Source organism: Coffea arabica, chromosome 9e (genome assembly GCF_036785885.1).
Source record: "Coffea arabica cultivar ET-39 chromosome 9e, Coffea Arabica ET-39 HiFi, whole genome shotgun sequence".
In the NCBI taxonomy this organism is placed as follows: Eukaryota; Viridiplantae; Streptophyta; class Magnoliopsida; order Gentianales; family Rubiaceae; genus Coffea; species Coffea arabica.
In genome coordinates, this window is record NC_092327.1 from 22,897,428 (window position 1) to 22,917,219 (window position 19,792).

The window sequence follows — 19,792 nt, forward strand, 5'->3', positions numbered from 1 at the left end:
TACCTAAAACAAGCAAAACGGCAAAATTGGCACATGCAAGTGCGGAAACGGCAAAACGGAAACGGAAATGGCGGCCTAGCCACCTTGCCATCAAAACTGTTTTGGGCCTAATCAAAGCTACGTGTGTCGGATCAAGGTACATGAGGTACCGTTGCGAAGCTAAGAGAAAAGTATATAACTTTCATGAAGACACCTAACTCCGGATCAGAACAGAGATGGGTCGAAAGTGCAGAAAACCAATCCAGGAATTTACACTCAGAGTAACGGACAGAGTATGTTTGCTGGACCATAACTCCCAGCTCACAAATCAAAATCAGGAAATTCCAAAGGCATTAGAAATCTGAGACATAAGGCTAAACCTTTTATGTTTTGGCCAAGACCTGAATCCACTCAGAACAGAACGAAATCTGAGTGTCAAAGTACCCGTCAGAACTGTCCTGATTCCAGGCAGTTCTGACGATCGATCTTGTTTTGGTCGTAACAGGAGCTACGAAACTCCGATTTCGACGCACTTTATACCATTTCGAAGCCAAAACCAAGATCTACATTTCTTATGAAGGAGTCAAAACCCAGATCGTACAGGATCAAAACCAAAAAGTCAAAGGCAGAAGCTAAACTAGAAAAACGGACAGAATCTGGTGTTCAAAACAGGCTCGAGTGTTTCGTCTATAACTCTGGCTACGCTAATCCGATTGACCTGAAATTTTGCAGGAATGTTCAGGACATATAAGGCTACAACTTTCATGTTTTGAGGAACTTCTAAATCTGTACGTAACATCAAGAAAAATAAAGCCGAAGTTCGGATCCTGAACTGCTCTGATTTCCAGTTTTGCCGGTTTCGCGCGCCGCAACCGTACGGTTCGTTTCTATGGCTCTTATGCGAATTTTCTAACCAAAATGATCCCTAAAAACCATACTTATATCAGTCTAAGAGTGATCTAAAGTACCTTCACAAGTTAACCCAAAATCACGAAATACTAACCATAATCCTTAGTCTAGTTTCACTTGCACCATAGGACTTGTCCTAACCATCCAAACACACAAACCCTACTCAATAGCCTTAGGCCAAACTAAACTAACCTAATGGAGTCTAGGGTTTCTTAACCCAAACCAGAATTTTGCTAAAAACCAACCAATCAAGTGAGGCAATTTATCAAACACAATCACTACAATTCAATTCTCAATGAAAGCAACTAAAGTAAGCATTTAAGCAAGAAACCCCAATTTCTCTCTCTCTTGACCGAAATTTCCAGCAACACAATTCACAAAAAATTAACCATAAAACTTCATAAAAACAAGTGATAGACATAAGAGGTACCATAATCAAGCACAACTAAGTTCCTTTACCACAAATAGCCACTAGTTCATCAATCAAGAAACAACTTAAGTCTTCAAATAGGCTTTCTTACCTCAAGATTAAGGATGTAAGATGACTAATGATCTTAGGCCAACTCCAAAGTGGATTCTTTATGCTTCAAAATGAGGATTTATGGAAGGAAATTGATTGAACTTCACAAACTTCTCTTGGTTTCTCCCTTCAAGGTGGCCGAACCTCTCTCTCTATTTTTCTCTCTAATTTTTGTTTTGTTTGTCTCACAAATGACTTAATTATGGCCCTTGAGACTAATATGTGGTGCAAGACCACTTAGGAGAGATATTTTTAAGGCCAACCAATCACATAAAAGCTCCTCAATTGCACCTTTAACCCTTGCACTCCAACTTTCTCTTTCTTATACAATTTCCCTCAAACATTTGATCATCTTTCAAATAACTCCATAGGTCATAACTTAATCTAATCTAAAACATGTAATCATGCTTAATTACTTCACTAATCACTTTCTTATTTTAATCACCTATACTTAAACTTACTTTCTCCATATCTAAAACAATTAAACAACAACTTATAGAATATGGGCAAAATTAGGGTTTTTAAACCCACCTTAAGCTTTCTAATAATTTATAACACTAAAGGTTTACTAATCCAAGGTTTGTAAACTCAAACGAAATCCTATTTTTACTTGGGCCAAAACACACACTAGAGCACCGAATAATATCTAAACTAAGGTTTACTCCTACGCAAAGTTAGGGTTTTCAATCTTAGCCGAGATTAGGGTTTCTCCTTAGCCCTATAAACTTAATTTAACCGCACAAAATAATAAATAACCCTAATATTAATTCACGAACGAACTGGGTCCTCACACCACCAGCTTGCTACCTGCCCACTCATAACGCAAGACGGAAGGGGAACTCAAACCACGCCAAAGACCAATTCGGGACAGAATAAGGGGACTGAGGCGAAACCTAAGGTGCCAGCTCGAGCCTATTCCTTAGAACCTCGACAGGTCCCAGATTCCTCAGAGGTCGTAGAAGGTACGATCCCTATTTTCCACCATTTTGCCAAAGTTTTAATTGATCCTGGTGCCACTCATTCCTTTGTTAACCCTGATTTCATGTGTGGCATCGATATAAAACCTGCTAGTTTACCATACGACCTAGAAGTTAGTACACCTACGGGGAATCAACAGTTGGTTACTAGTATGGTTTATAGGGATTGTGAAGTGTGGGTAGGAGAGAAAAGATTGTTAGGGGATTTGATAAGTCTGGTTATTAAGGGGTATGATGTGATATTGGGCATGGACTGGCTAGCCAAGTATAATGCCCAATTGGATTGTAAAACGAAAGTGGTGGAATTCCGTATCCCTGGTGAGGCAACCATAAGGTTGGATATAAGGGGTAGGTTAGCCTCATCTGCGTTGATTTCTGGCATTCGGGCTAGGAAATTGCTAAGTAAAGGAGTGCAAGGATTTTTGGCCTTTTTGATCAATACCCCTACAGATAAAGTGAAAATGGAGGATGTGCCCATAGTGAAGGAATTTCCGGACGTGTTTCTTGATGAATTAGTAGCCTTACCTCCGGAAAGAGAAATTGAATTCAAAATAGACCTGCTACCGGGATCCTCACCCATCTCAAAAACACCATACCGAATGGCTCCTGCCGAGCTCAAGGAGCTAAAGTTGCAATTACAGGACCTTCTGGAGTGGGGATTCATTCAAGAGAGTGGGTCTCCTTGGGGAGCTCCTGTACTGTTTGTGAAGAAAAAAGATGGTGGTTTGAGGATGTGTATTGATTATCGGGGCCTAAACTAATATTATAATTAAAAATAAGTAACCACTGCCCCACATAGATGAGCTATTTAATCAGTTGCAAGGAGCGGTGGTCTTCTCGAAACTGGACCTCCCCCAAGGGTACTACCAGTTACTAATCAGGAAGGAGGATATTCCGAAGACTGCCTTCAACTCGAGATATGGGCATTACGAGTTCGCAGTGATGCCCTTTGGACTAACCAATGCTCCTGCCGCCTTCATGGACCTAATGCATAGGGTTTTTAAGCCCTACCTGGATCGATTTGTAGTGGTCTTCATCGATGACATCCTGGTCTATTCCAAGACGCGTGAAGAGCATGAGCAGCACTTGAGGGTTGTTTTGCAAACCCTGAGAGACCATCAACTGTATGCCAAGTTCAGCAAGTGCGAATTTTGGCTGGAGAAAATTGCTTTTCTGGGGCACGTAATTTCTCAAGAGGGTATTTCAATCGACCCGGCGAAAGTAGAGACTGTGACTAATTGGAAGAGGCCAGAAACTCCCACAGAGGTCCGCAGCTTTCTAGGACTGGCTGGATATTACCGGCATTTTATCAAGGACTTCTCCAAACTAGCCGGTCCTCTAACCGATTTGACGAAGAAACATGGTCGGTTCTTATGGAACGCCCGAAGTGAGACAAGTTTTCAAGAATTAAAGAAAAGATTGACCATGGCTCCAGTTCTAGTCTTACCAAACGGGGTGGACGGATATGCTGTGTCCACTGATGCATCCCGAGAAGGCCTGGGTTGTATATTAATGCAAAACCGAAATGTGATCTCTTTTGCCTCGAGGAAGTTAAAACCCCACGAGCAAAATTACCCGACCCACGATCTGGAGCTAGTTGCAGTTGTTTTTGCTCTGAAGAAGTGGAGGCACTACTTATATGGAGTAACTTTCGAGGTTTACTCCGATCATAAAAGCCTGAGGTATCTTTTCTCACAGAAGGAATTAAACATGAGGCAGCGACGGTGGATGGAATTTCTGGAGGTTTACGACTGTACCATCAACTACCATCAAGGAAAAGCAAACGTGGTGGCCGATGCCCTAAGTCGCAAAGCTCAGGTCACGAGTCTAATGATCAAAGAGTGGGAATTGTTAGACTCCGTGTGTGAATGGAAACCCTGCCCTGGGAGCCATAAGGTGATTTTTGGCAACATTAAAGTGACTTCCACTCTCTTGGAGAGAATTAAAGAAGCTCAAAAGGAGGATCAGATGGTACGGAGGTGGGGAGAGAAAGTGGAAAAAGGAGAAACCACTGATTTCAATTTTGGTCCTGAGGGTATTTTAAAATACCGAAACCGAGTAGTGGTGCCGAAGGATGAATCATTGAAAATGGAGATTCTAGAGGAAGCCCATCGATCTAAGTATACAATCCATCCGGGTAGTAGCAAGATGTATCAAGACCTGAAAGGAACCTATTGGTGGGACAATATGAAGAAGGAAATTGCTCTGTACGTGCAAAAATGTCTCATTTACCAACAAGTTAAAGCAGAGCATCAAAAACCATCGGGCTTGTTACAACCCCTTGAGATACCTGAATGGAAGTGGGAAAACATCACCATGGACTTCGTTTCAGGTTTGCCGCGAACGCAGCGAGGACACGATGCCGTTTGGGTGATCGTCGATCAATTAACCAAGTCGGCCCATTTCTTGCCGGTGAACATGAAATATTCCATGGATAAGTTGGCTCAACTGTACATGGACGAGATTATAAAGCTGCACGGTGTTCCGGTGAGCATCGTCTCCGATCGAGATCCACGTTTCGTCTCTCGGTTTTGGCAAAAGTTCCAGGAGACTCTAGGGATGAAACTCAACTTGAGCACGACCTATCACCCTCAGACGGATGGAAAATCTGAACGAACCATTCAAACTCTCGAGGACATGCTACGAACTTGCATTCTGGATTTTGGAGGCAACTGGGGTCAACACATGACCTTAGTAGAGTTTGCGTACAACAATAGCTACCATTCGTCGATTCAAATGGCTCCATATGAAGCACTATATGGACGAAAATGCCGATCACCAATTTACTGGGATGAAGTTGGCGAGAGGAAGGCCGTAGATCCAACCACTATTCCTTGGATGGAGGAAGCTCGAGAAAAGGTCAAGTTGATACGGCAACGACTCCAAACAGCTCAAAGCCGACAAAAGAGCTACGCCGACAACCGGAGAAAAGATTTGGAGTTCGAGGTTGGAGACCACGTATTTGTTAAAGTCACCCCTTTACGGAGTGTCACAGCAGGCAAAGGAAAGAAACTTCAACCGAGGTTTGTCGGACCTTACAAGATCTTACAGAGGATAGGTGCGGTAGCGTATAGACTAGAACTGCCGTCAAGTCTCTCGAGAATCCACGACGTATTTCATGTCTCAATGCTCAAGAAGTACTATCCCGACCCAACCCATGTCTTACAACCAGAGGAGATCGACGTAGACGAATCGCTTGCTTACGAAGAAAAACCTGTCCAAGTGCTTGACCGGAAAGTCAAAGAGCTAAGAAATAAGCAGATTCCATTGGTGAAGATACTGTGGAGAAACCATGGGGTAGAGGAAGCTACCTGGAAAGTGGAAGAAGAAATGCGAACGAAATACCCTAACCTTTTTGTGAGTTAAGGTGAGAAATTTCGAGGGCGAAATTCTTTTAAGGGGGAGAGAGTGTGAGAACCCGTAATTTGTTATTTTCTAGGTTTTAGGATTTTTCATGGCTTGTTTTCTGCATTTTCGTGATTAGAAAAATTTCTAGATAATTTAAGGAGTAGATATCATTTTTAGATGATTTTTCTAGTATCGAATGGATTTTGAGAATTTAAGAGCGTATACCGGACGTGGGACCCACTAGTGCGAAAAGTTCGGAAAAATTCGGCCAACTAGGTTAAGTTTTGAATACTGGAATAAATTTACCGGGTGTTAATAGATAAGTAGAGGGTGCTAAGTGGATTGATATAAGAGAGACAAGGTAGGTGAGCATTTAATAAAAGGTGACAAGTGTCAACATAGGAGTGGTTTGACCTTTTTGAACACTATTCACCCTTTTACCAATTTGGTTAAAATAGCTTAAAAATGACCAAAAATCTTCAAAAATCATCAAGAAGTGGCCAGCCCTCTCTTTCTCTCTTTCTCTCTCTCTTACTCCAAGCACAAGGAAGAAAACATTCAATCTTGTTCCAAATCATCAAAACCAACCATCCAACCTTGATTTTGCTCCATAAAACCACTTAAGGAAGTGTTGGTGAGTTTTTGTGTGAAGTTTTTTGGAAAGTTAAGGTGACCAATAGCTCTCTCTCTCTTGTTTTTAAGGTAAGTTGTGAAGAATCACCCTCCTCCCTTAATTGATGCTTAAATCATGCTTAGTGGTAGTATGAGATGCAAGTTTATGGATTATTTCTTGATTTGTGGTTGTAGTGATGAAGTTTTATTATTTTTGGTGATTTTTCTGTTTTAATATGAGCATGATTGTGTGGCTATCTATGATGATTGGAAATGGTATATAATGACTCTAAGAGGTGGAAAAAGTGGTTAATTGCAAACAATTGCTGAATTGGAAGAATTTTTGGAAAGTTAGGGTTATGATGAATACATTCTGCCCGAATTTATAGCTCCTAGTTAGAGGCTGAATTGGCCTTGGCTTAAAACATAAAAGTTGTAGGGAATGACATTTTAGAGGATCCTACAAAATGTTAGGTCAATCGGAGTAGCGTAGAATGAGAAAAGTCGAAATTACCCTTGCTGTTCTGGTTTTACCCGAATGTAAGAATTGCGCCTGTAATTGGTTGTTTTGGCTTGAATTGCTTCCGAATTGGTTGTTGAGGTCTTCTGATAAAATTTGGCCCTGTTTCTTAGCTTTCATCTGGTTTTGGAATTTCTGGATTTGGACTCGGATAGCCTGAGTTATGATGTTTCCTCTAGAATGCGTTTTGGTGAATCTGTTTTACGTTTTTGATGTAGTATCTTGCATTTTTAACCTGTTTTCACTCAAAACTGGGTTGAGTGACCTTCTGTGATGTTGTAGCCCTGTCTTTTAGCTTCGAAATTGTGGTTCTTGCACCCTCATCCGATAATCGTAGTGAAATTGGTGCCATTACCGCAAAATGAGGACAAAAACTGTTTTTTTTCAGGGCCAAAGCTAGTTACATTTCCGAAATTTCTGGTTTCCTTTTATGTTTGTATATGCTTATGGAACCCTATTGGGGTCATATTTGGCCTTGGTTTATGACTCGTTATCGAGTCTCATTGTATTTGTTTGCATGTTTTAGGACGTGACAGTGGTGCACAACGTTCTTTTGACGGAAGTGCATGAAACCACGTTTGCTAGCTTGGTGAGTGTACTACTCACTTGTATGTTAATATATGGCTTTGATACTTGAACTTGGTGCTTTGAATGTTAATTGCTTGAAGTGAAAGTGTACTTTATCACTCTCACTATGTGCCTTATATCCTTGCTATCATGTGATTGAAATGTTACACGAAGTGTTACTTGAAATGAAAATACATGACTTGGTGTCGTTTGGACGAGTATCCAACGACTACAATTGTTATCAATGAGCTCAACCCCATTGGTAGTTGATTGAATCGAGCCGGCGAGGGCTTGGTCGTGCCAATTGATGTGCCTTGGGGAAATGTTTTGGAATCTTGTAGTATGAGAGACTCTCGATTCCAGTTTACTCGAGTAATACCAAAGTGCAAGTGTTTGGATTTCGGGTCCGGTAGGGGTATGTTAGGTGGAAGGAGTGGAAGTAAAGTGGAGTCTACGGTTGGTACTTTTGAACATTGACGGAGAGTCAATGACGTCCGATCAAGAAATGCAAACGAGGAAAGGGCTCTTGAGAGCCATCCGTATCCTTTTATCACCATATTTGACGTGTGTCTTTGCTTATTTTTACTATATTGAATGAAAGCTTGATACTTATATGCACTTGGGTGCGTAAGTGATAGTATCTCACTGGGCAATTAGCTCACACCGTTTGTTTTCCTTACAGGAATATGACACTTTTTGGAATGAATCTTGATAGATGGTTGCCGATTGAACTAGATGTATATCTTTTTTGTTTTGTATATGAAGTGAAACCCTAAATGTATCTTTAGGGCCGTTTTCACTTTCAATTTGGCAAACCGTGTATATATTAACTTTTGAGAACTTTTGTATGTCACTTTGGATTGTAATTGCTCAAGTTCAAGATGTGAATGTTTGCTTGCTATTTCGTTGGATTCTGACGGGTCGGTTACTATTCATGACCGACTCCGGATTTATTTTTTTTTATTTTGGGTTATTTTGCCATTTTGACTCGTTTACGCGCGTTATAAGTTCCGGAACGCAATAGATCGCTCTATACTGCACCGTTAGTCCTGGCGAGAGTTGGGCAGGCAGTCCGCTAACCTCTTTGGTTCGCCTTAGGGGAAGGTGGGGCTGTCACATTAAGAGATAATTAGAGGGTGCTATTTGGATTGGTGTGAGAGGAAACAAAAAGATAGGAATGCATTAAATAAAGTGACAAGTGTCACTTAGCTATTGGACTTACTTTTATGACTACTATTCCATGTTTTACCATTGACTAAATAAACTAAAAACTTACCGAAAATTACTTCATTTTCCCTTGCTCTTGGCCGGCCATGGAGGAGAGAAAGAGAGAGAGAGTTTCTTCAATTTTCCTTCATTTCTAGCTTGAATCTTGCAAACCTACCGGTTAAATTCCAAATTTCTCCACAAAAGTGAGTTGCTAAGCTAGTTTAAGGTGTAGAGTGGAGCCATTTGTGAAGAACAAGCTCTAGTTGTCTTGTTTCTAGGAGTTGCAAAGGTGAGGTATTAAATATCTTCCCTCTCATGCTAATAATGATCAATTAAGGATTTCTAGTGTTAGAGCATGTCATTTTATGGATGATTTCATGACCTATGGGTGAGATTGATGGATTTTTCTTTTGTTCATGAATTTTTCTGATTTCATATGATTGTTATGGTGTGGCTATGTATGATGATTGGAAATGATCTAGAATGAAGCTAGAAGGTGGAAAAGGTGGTTAATTGCTGGAAATTTCTGTTTTGGAAGGAAAATTGGAAAACTAGGGTTCATGTTCCTACATTCTGCCCGGTTTTGTAGCTCATAGTTAGAGGCCGAATTGGCCTTGGGTTAAAACATGAAAGTTGTAGGGAATGATATTTTAGAGGTGTCTGCAAAATTTCAGGTCAATCGGAGCAGCATAGCTTGTGAAAAGATGGAATTACCCTTGCTGCTCTGTTTCTACTCGAATTTGAGAATTGCTTCTGTAATGGGTTATTTTGGTTAGGAATGCTTCCGAATTGTGTGACGACCCCACCTCCCCCTAAGGCGTACCAGAGGGTTCGGCGGACCGCCTGCCCAGCTCTCGCCAGGACTCACTCACTCGGATCACGTGCACACCTCCATGAACCATAAATAACATCCACAATTCAAACTTATAATTTACATTGATAGAAATCAGGGTACAAAGTCTCAATATACCCAAACTAGTTCAAAGTATATACACTCCCATAACAAAACATTCTATTCGAGGAATAACGCGAGTACAAGTCAAAAGTCAAAATAACTAGACTACGCTAGTCTTTACACGTCTCACGCGCCCCTCGTACCCCTGTAAGGAAAACAAAACTAATAGGGTGAGCTAAAGCTCAGTGATGTTCCAAATATCAAATTGTCCAGCAAACAAGATAATAACCATGTAATAGTGAAATAGAGAGCAAACAAGTTCAAGTAAAGACATAAAACTTCAAGTAGTCAAGAATTGTGTGGATCATGTTCACAAGTAAGGATACAGTTTCTCATGTCTCGAATCCATCCCAGCTTGATCGAATAGTAGTTGACACTCCATCAACTTTCAAGTAATAACTAGTCCAGAAAGAAAACTCCACTTCTCGCCAGTCTCCGTCCACCCATCAACCCCCTTCTCCGGGCCCGCACGCCACACGAAACACGGGTGGTAATACTCGAGTATACCGGATTGCCGAGGAGATAACACTCCATTCGACCTTACTAGTGGGTTTGTTATCTAATCGACCAGGCCCTTGCCAGCTCGACTCGATTAACTAGCCACAGGGTTTCTGGAATTCCAGGCATAATATAATTCATGTGCATGTAGAGCAAGTCAAGTAAAGTCGATAAACAAGAACAAATTTGGATAGGGCAAGTGCGATAAAGTACACCCTTGCTCTATCAAATCATATATATATCACGTATTCACGTTGATCAAAGATAAATGGCAAATATCGAGTTCAATCAGATATTTGGAAGCACTCACCAAAATAGTGCCTCTAGTGCTCGTGTCTGGGTGGTACTCCGGGTTTGGAGTCCAAATCTGCGATAAAACTTAACTTGAGAACTTTGAAAATCAACTAAGGTTCGAAACTTAAGCGTTTCGTTCAATAAGAATCAAGAAAGTGAAATTTACTTGAGAAATAGCTGTGAAATAGTTGCTCGCTTTTCAAACTGAAAAATTTGATAACATGTTTGCTTGGAGATGACTTTTGAGTCAAAAGTGCAAGTAAAACGGTTTCATAGTGATTCATATCGTTTTCCCTAAGTGTACGAGTTCGGCCAAGTCCTAAACATATAACCCTCGATAGTTCAAGTGATAATCACTTTTAACCTTTACTCAAGTTGCAAGTATAGTTTTCTAGTCCTCGAGCGTAAATTTGGGCAGCATGCCCTTTGTGTTTACCTAATTTTCCAGCCATTTAGGCTTCATTATTTTTCCTCAGCCAAATCCCAAAGTCATATATATCATAAATGCAAGTCAATAGCCGTTCCATAGGCTCATAACATCATAAGAATAAGAATCAAAGTAATAACAAGTGCGGAAATACAATCTAGCAAAAGACAGATTTGACGTGTGGTTGCGGAAATAACACATCCGAGGCTACGCTTATCGGATTGAGGCACAACTTATACCGTTTCGAAGCTAAGACACAGGCCTACAATGTTCATGAAGATCACTTAGTCCATTTTCCAATGCAACCTAGTCAAATCCTCAATTTACAGAACCAAAATCCAACTAGTCGGCTATTTAACCGCACTGCACTGGAATGGTCATATCTTAGGTTACCAAGGTCCGATTAAGGTGTTCTTGGAGGCGTTTAAAGCTAAGTCAGAATACTAAAACTTTCATGTTTTGGCAAAAAGCTAAATCAGTACGGATCCTAGTGAATAAATGTGATAAACTGGATAAACTGACCAAACGGACTACTGGGAAAAACCTTAAAATAGTGAGGGTATTTTGGTCTTTTCACGGGCTACGTTGCTCCGATTGAGCTGAAATTTTGTAGCCACCTAAAAATACCATTCTCTACAACTTTCATGTTTTAGGCCAAGCCTAATTTGGCCTCTAACTATGAGTATTAAAATCGGACAGAATGTAATCCTGAAATTCCAGAAATCTGGAATTTTTGAAATCTCAAGTCAATCCTTCCATTTTCTTGCTTCCAATTCTACCAAAGCCCCTTATCTACGCTTATATACAACATATACTAAATATAAAACAAGGTTAGGCAGAAATTAATCAAACCCTAGCTTGCATATCTCATCCAAGAATCATCACAACAACTTACTTATCTTGTAATCAAGCTAAAACATGATCTAAATAACATCTTAAACCAAAATTTAAAGGAACAAGGATCATGATCAGATTTTTATACCTCAAAGACAAGGCTTGGAAGAGTGATACTTCACCCCCTTTGAAATTTCTTAGTTCCTCTAGCTTCCCCACTCACCAACTAACACTTTAATCGGTTTAGTTTCCTTTCTTTCTCACTTGGTTGATCAAACTCAAGATGAAATGGTTGTTTTTCTTGCTCTCCCTTTTCTCTCTCTCTCTCGGCTGTGATGGTGCAGAAATGAAGAGCTTTGGAGTTGGTTTTAGGGATAAATATGATGTAAATTCATTAGTCAACCAACCAAGGAAAGACTACCACTTGTTGCTTCAAGATTGGTTCTTAATTCTTAATTTTTTTTCCTTTTTCCTTGTTGTTTTTGGTCAAAAAATTTGGCCAGCTTGCTCAGCTTTATAGCTGATGTTGGGCTCTAATATTAAAGAGATTAAGTATATAAAAAATGATGGTCAAGTGGTGCGTTCAATCGGTAGTGCACGGTACCCGTCGGTTCGCACCGTTTTTCTTAAAAACACATGTACTAGGGTTTTTACTTCCTATTCACCAACTCTATATCATTGCTCCTAATCACATATTATTTCTCACTTAAAAGTCACTTTTAATCACCAAATTTGATCCTTGCTCAGAACCGAAAATTCATCCGGTGAAAAATCGCGAAAACCCTAATTTTGCTCCAAAAGTGAAACCCTACTTTCTAGGTTTATTTACACTTATTGTGGAATAATTGGGTAGTAGGGATTTAATAAATAATAATTTCCAAATAAAAGGGTATTTTTGAGAAAAATATAAGAAATTTTCGAGTCCTCACAAATTGGTTGTTGAGGTCTTCTGATGAAATGTAGCCCTGTTTCTTAGCTTTCAGATGGCTTTGCAATTTCTGGATTTGGAGTTAGGTAGCCTGATTTATGATGTTTGCACCAGAATGCGTTCTGTGAACCTGTTTTTGCGGTTCTGGTGTAGTATCTTGCATTTTTGACCTAGTTACACTCGAAACTGGGCTGAGTGACCTTCTGTAATATTGTAGCCCTATCTCTTAGCTTCGAAACGGTGGGTCTTGCACCTTCATTCGATAATCGTAGTGCCATTGGTACCAAAGCCGCATAATGACGTCAAAAACTATTTTTTTTTTGAGTTAACGCTTAACTACATTTCCGGATTTTTCTGGTTTCCTCTAATGCTTATGTATGCTTATGGAACCCTATTTTGGTAGTATTTGGCATTGGTTTATGACTTGTAATCGAGTCTTATTGTGCTTATTGGAATATTTTAGGGCTTGACTTTCCTTTCCGGTCATTTTCCTAGCTAAATGACTTGAATGACTTTAAGCCTTGTGAACGGCTTTTGGAAATGAGATTATTTTTGTACGAGATGTTGGGACTGATTTGAGGAAATAATGAAGCCATGACGGCTGGAAAAGTAAGCAAATTTAGGGGAAATGCTGTCCAATTTTCTAGGCCGTTTGGTTCCTTTAAGTTTGAATTGCCTTTTGGTAGAAATGAAGGGCTTTTGGGTTGTTTGAGCCTAGGTCTTCATGTTACCTTTTCGTTTCCAAAAATCATGTTTTGCACCCTTGCATTAGTAATTACGGATGTCTAGTTTCACATGCTGCTAACGAAACTTAATTTTGACATCTGAGCAAAGAGTTATGATCGTTCAAAATTTACTGCCAAAGAGCCCCTGTTACCCGTTTTCCAGATTTGAAGATTTTCGAAATTCTAACTTTTACCCAAGCAAATCAAGTGATTTTTGGTGAAAACTTTCCACACATCCTATAAAACATATCTATATCAGATACAAGGCCATTTGATCACAAAAATTTTGAGTTATGGCTTCAAGAAAAATATGGCAGAATTCGGCCTCTCTCCATGCAACTTTCTTTTGATTTTTCTTCCACTTTTCCAACTTATATCCACTTGTTTAACACATAATTAACACCAACAACACACATAATCACTATATCAGTCCAATATATCCATTGTGGGATTTCATAGAGCCCACTCCAATCATTTTCAACCAAATAACAACACCCACATGAAGCTACAAGCTCCAAGGCCAAATTTAACTCACTAAAACCAAGTTTCAAGGGTTGGATGATTACTACCGCTAAGATTATGAAAAACCAGAAATTTTGGGTCACCAAAAGCTCCAAGAAACCGTGAGAAAGATGCTTCCTTCCTAGTCCAAGTGAATCTCCAAGTGAAGTGGAAGTTGTGTGGTGAATTTGGAGTGAAATGGTGAGAAGATTTGAAGTGGAATGAGATGAACTTTACTCCTTCTTCCTCCTTGGATTTTTGCCCAGCAATGGAGTGAAGAGAGAGAGTGTGAAGGCTGATGGTGAAGCTTCTCTTGGAAGTGTGACAGCCCCACCTCCCCCTAAGGCGAACCAAAGGGGTTAGCGGACTGCCTGCCCAGCTCTCGCCAGGACTAACGGTGCAGTTTAGAGCGATCTATTGCGTTCCGGAACTTATAAACGCGCGTAAACAAGGCAAAAGGGCAAAATAACCCAAAATAAAAAAATAAAATTCGGAGTCGGCCATGAATAGTAACCGACCCGTCAGAATGCAACCAAATATCGAACAAACATTCACATCTTGAACTTTAGCAAATACAATCCAAAATGACATACCAAAAGTTGTCAAAAGTGAATATATACACGGTTTGCCAAATTGAAAGTGAAAACGGCCCTAAAGATACATTTAGGGTTTCACTTCATATACAATACAAAAAAAATATATATCTAGTTCATTCGGCAACCATCTATCAAGATTCATTCCAAAAAGAGTCATATTCCTGTAAGGAAAACAAAAGGAACGGTGTGAGCTAATTGCCCAGTGAGATACTATCACTTACGCAACCAAGTGCATATAAGCATCAAGCTTTCAATCAATATAATAAAAATAAGCAAAGGCACACGTCAAATATGGTGATAAAAGGATACAGATGGCTCTCAAGAGCCCTTTCCTCGTTTGCATTTCTTGATCGGACGTCATTGACTCTCCGTCAATGTTCAAAAGTAACCAACCGTAGACTCCACTTTACTTCCACTCCTTCCACCTAACATCCCCCTACCGGGCCCGAAATCCAAACACTTGCACTTTGGTATTACTCGAGTATACCGGAATCGAGAGTCTCGCATACTACAAGATTCCATATAACTTTACCCAAGGTTCATTAATTGGCACGACCAAGCCCTCGCCGGCTCGATTCAATCAACTACCAATGGGGTTGAGATCAAAGATAACATTTGTAGTCGTTGGATACTCGTCCAATCGACACCAAGTCAGGTACTTTCATTTCATGTAACATTCCAATAACATGACAACAAGGATATAAGGCATATAAGTGAGAGTGATAATGTACACTTTCACTTCAATCAAGTCACATTCAATTCACTTCAAGCAATTTACATTCAAAGCCATATAGTAACACACAAGTGAGTAGTACACTCACCAGGGTCAGTGCAGATACCTCCCAAAAGAGAGCTTTAATCACCAAGAAATCCTAAAATAATCCAAGGAAAACAATTGAAGGTTCCACTTTCAAAATCGAGTATACAGAATGCACATGTGAGGCTCGACTACCAGTCGTATGGCTCGCCAAATAATTACTAAAGCAAGGGTGCAAAACATGATTTTTAGTAACGAAAAGGTAACATGAAGACCTAGGCTCAAACAACCCAAAAACCCTTCGTTCAAATCACAAGTAAATCCTACTAGCCTTCAAGAAAAAATTTCGGCAGCATATCCCTTATTTTTACCTTTTTTCCAGCCATCATGGCTTCATTATGTCCTCAAATCAGTCCCAACATCTCGTACAAAAATAATCTCATTCCCAAAAGCCGTTCACTAGGCTTAATGGCATTCAAGTACAAAATTTAGCAAGGAAATGACCGGATATGAAAGTCAAGCCCTAAACTATTCAAATAAACACCATAAGACTCGATTACAAGTCATAAACCAACTCTACATACTACCAAAACAGGGTTCCCTAAGCATACACAAACAATAGAGGAAACCAGAAAATTCGGAAATGCAATTAGCTTTGGCCCTGAAAAAACAGTTTTTGACCTCGTTTTGCGGTAATGGCACCAATTTCACTACGATTATCGGATGAGGGTACAAGACCCACCATTTAGAAGCTAAAAGACAGGGCTACAACATCACAGAAGGTCACTCAACCCAGTTTTGAGTGCAAACAGGTAAAAAATGCAAGATACTACATCAAAAACGTAAAACAGATTCACCAAAACGCATTCTAGCGGAAACATCATAACTCAGGCTCTAGAAGTCCAAATCCCGAAATTCTAAAACCAGATGAAAGCTAAGAAACAGGGATAAATTTCATCAGAAGGCCTCAACAACCAATTCGGAAGCATTTCCAGCCAAAACAACCAATTACAGGCGCAATTCTTACATTCGGGTAAAACCAGAACAGCAATAGTAATTTCGACTTTTCTCATTCTACACTACTCTGATTGACCTGAAAATTTTGTAGGCACCTCTAAAATGTCATTCCCTATAACTTTCATGTTTTAAGCCAAGGCCAATTCGGCCTCTATATATGAGCTAAAAATTCGGTCAGAATGTTCCTTCACAAAACCTAATTTTCTGAAATTTCTTCCAAAACAGAAATTGATTGCAATTGTCCACTTTTTCCACCTTCTAGAATCATTATATACCATTTCTAATCATCATGGATAGCCACACAATCATGCTTATATTAAAACAGAAAAATCTCCAAAAATAATAAAACTTCATCATTTCAACCACAAATCAAGAAATAATCCATAAACTTGCATCTCATACTACCACTAAGCATGATTTAAGCATCAATTAAAGGAGGAGGGTGGTTCTTCACAACTTACCTTAGAAACAAGAGAGAGAGAGCTATTGGTCACCTTAACTTTCCAAAAAACTTCACACAACAACTCACCAACACTTCCTTAAGTGGTTTTATGGAGCAAAATCAAGGTTGGATGGTTGGTTTTGATGATTTGGAACAAGATTGAAGTGTTTTCTTCCTTGTGCTTGGAGTGAGAGAGAGAGAAAGGGAGAAAGAGAGGGCCGGCCACTTCTTGATGATTTTTGAAGATTTTTGGTCATTTTTAAGCTATTTTAACCAAATTGGTAAAAGGGTGAATAGTGTTCAAAAAGGTCAAACCACTCCTATGGTGACACTTGTCACCTTTTATTAAATGTTCACCTACCTTGTCTCTCTTATATCAATCCACTTAGCACCCTCTACTTATCTCTTAACACCCGGTAAATTAATTCCAGTATTCAAAACTTAACCTAGTTAGCCGAATTTTTCCGAACTTCTCGCACTAGTGGGTCCCACGTCCGGTATACGCTCTTAATTTTCTCAAAATCTATTCGATACTAGAAAAAGCATCTAAAAATTATATCTGCTCCGTAAATTCATCTAGAATTTTTCCTAATCACGAAAATGCAGAAAACAGGCCATGGAAAATAATAAAACCTAGAAAATGGAAAAAAAATTACGGGTTCTCACAGGAAGCTTGGTAGTTGGTGGTTTAAATTTGGCACAAAAGTCAACTTTGAATAGTGCGCGTACGCGCGCGGTTCGTGTTCGTCTCCTCTCGAGGTCATTTCACTTGTGCACTAAACCTCTAATGCACTTCCTTTAACACTATAATTATTCACTCATAATAGTCCAACAATAATTTTCTAAAGTCCTTCAATTAGTCGCGCGCGCGAAAATGCGAACTTCCGACTCGCGCGCGATAAACCGAAATTTCTAAGAAATTGTTGTAACGATGGTATAACTAACTAATACTAGGGTGATTAATCTTAAAAATAACCATTTTAGAGTAAACCAATAAATAAATAAATAAATCGATAAAATAAATAAATTAAAACAAAATAAAAATACGAGTCCTCACAAACTAGCTCCTGCCCTTGGTTACTAACCTACTCGAGCCAGGACTGGGCTCAGTCGGGTAGGTTGGAGCCCTGGGCCACCATTTCGGTATACTCGAGTATTACCACTGGAGGGATAAGGTGATGGCCAGACAAACCGAGGGGATCACTGAAGTTATAAGGTGAAGTGGACCGAAATCGTTCGAAGTGAACACCGTATCCTTTCAATGTGTGTTTATTTCTGTACAATGATAACCGTTTCATTCTAATGTGCCAATATGTAACCTTGAACCATACATGTGTTATGCTCAATTTACTTGATTTATTAGAACTACCAATGTAGTTTGGAACCTCACTGGGCTGTTTAGCTCATTCCACGCTTTTGTTTTCCTTAACAGGGTTTAAGACCGAGAGTGCCCGTGAATAATACTAGGTTATTTTCTTTTGAAAACTTTAAGTTGTATTATAGCAGATGACTGTAGTACATATTCTTTTGGGTTGTATTTAAGTTTGAAGGTTAACTAATGGTAAGTATGAAATGTTTTGGAGTACTTTAATTATATATTGAAAAAATTTGAAGTATTTCTAGTTTTGAATTACGGATTGTAGTGAGTCCCCATGAGAGTTGGGCAGGCGTTCCGCAAATACCCTTGGGTTCGCCCTTGGGAAAAGTGGGGGCGTCACAAGTTCTCCCAACAGGAGAGACAATCAGATCCAATACAACTGATGAGGTACTAAATTGGCAGATTGAGAATACATTGATCCAAAATACTGCTTTAACTTCTATCTATTAAAGGAAAGGTTGATCAAATAGATACTTTGATGAAAACTCAAAATTTCCAGGTATCTCATATGATCAATGTTTTGGAGAAAAGGCTTGAAAATTTGAAATATGAATTGCCATCACATTCTTCTTCTCTGGCTAACTTTGTTCTGAACCAGTAAAAGGAGACCAAGTTCATCAAAAACCAAATAGAGACCCTCAAGACCACAGGTGAGATACCTAATTTTGTTGGACCAGTTGAGATGCCTACACCAAAGGTAAGTCCAGGGTTTGGAGCTACTCCTATAAGAAATTGGCCAACTCCTTTTTATTTTGGTGGTGTTACTACACCAAACCCATCAGTGTTTTTCCCCAGTCAGGAAGAAAAGGCTCCACCTCCTTTTGGTATTGCCAAAGTGTTACGAGAATATCATAAGAATAAGCAAAAACAAAAGAAGGGAGAAGAAAGAAAGAAAGAGAAAAGAGAAGGAGGTTATACAGGAACCAGACAGTTCTTTAATGTATACAAAAATACATTCTAATCCAGTATTTTCTCTTGAACAGGAAAAAGAAGCAGCAGAAATAACCAAGGTTTATGATAATCCATTATCATCCATTCTTGAAAATCTACACCAAGATTCAGTACCATATATTTCAACCTATGACCAGCTAGAAGAAACTTCAAAAGCATCTGTGAGAACTCGAAAATTTTCTTTATTTCTAGGCATTATTTTGCTTCTCTGCACACATTTTCTATATTTTCTTTATTATATTATTTTATAGATATTTTTATAAATAAATATAGTTTTTAAACCATTTTTCTAGTATAAGTTAGTTCATGAGAGATTTGGAGTGTGTATTGGACGTGGGACCCGCTAGTGCGTTAAGTGCGATAAATTCGGCCAATTAGGTTAGGTTTTGCATAAAGGGATTAAATTACTAGGTGTTAGGATCTAATTACAAGTTACCTAGATGGATTAACTGATACGAACAAGAGGAGCCACTGGAACCATGATACCAACCCTTGTTCGTGTCATTCATTTCCATCCAGATTTGAGGACAAATCCTGCTCAAGTGGAGGGGACTGATGTGTGCACGGACCTTAGCCCAAGTAATAACCCAGTCCGAGTTCCATTGGGCCCAGTCACACGTGCACGAGCCAAGCTCTTCAAAGAATCCCTCCAAGCCCTTGTTCGAATTGTCCAAAACCAACATGGAGTCCATAGAGATATTGAAGGCTTGAAGGATTTTAATCGAGTTATCTACACCATGACCCAAGCCCATGAAGAGTCAAGTGGGCCTCCAAATGAGTTGGCCGAATAGGGCCTTAGGCCTTAGTAGTTATTTAGCAATTGATTAGTGTTTAAGTAAGAGAATGGG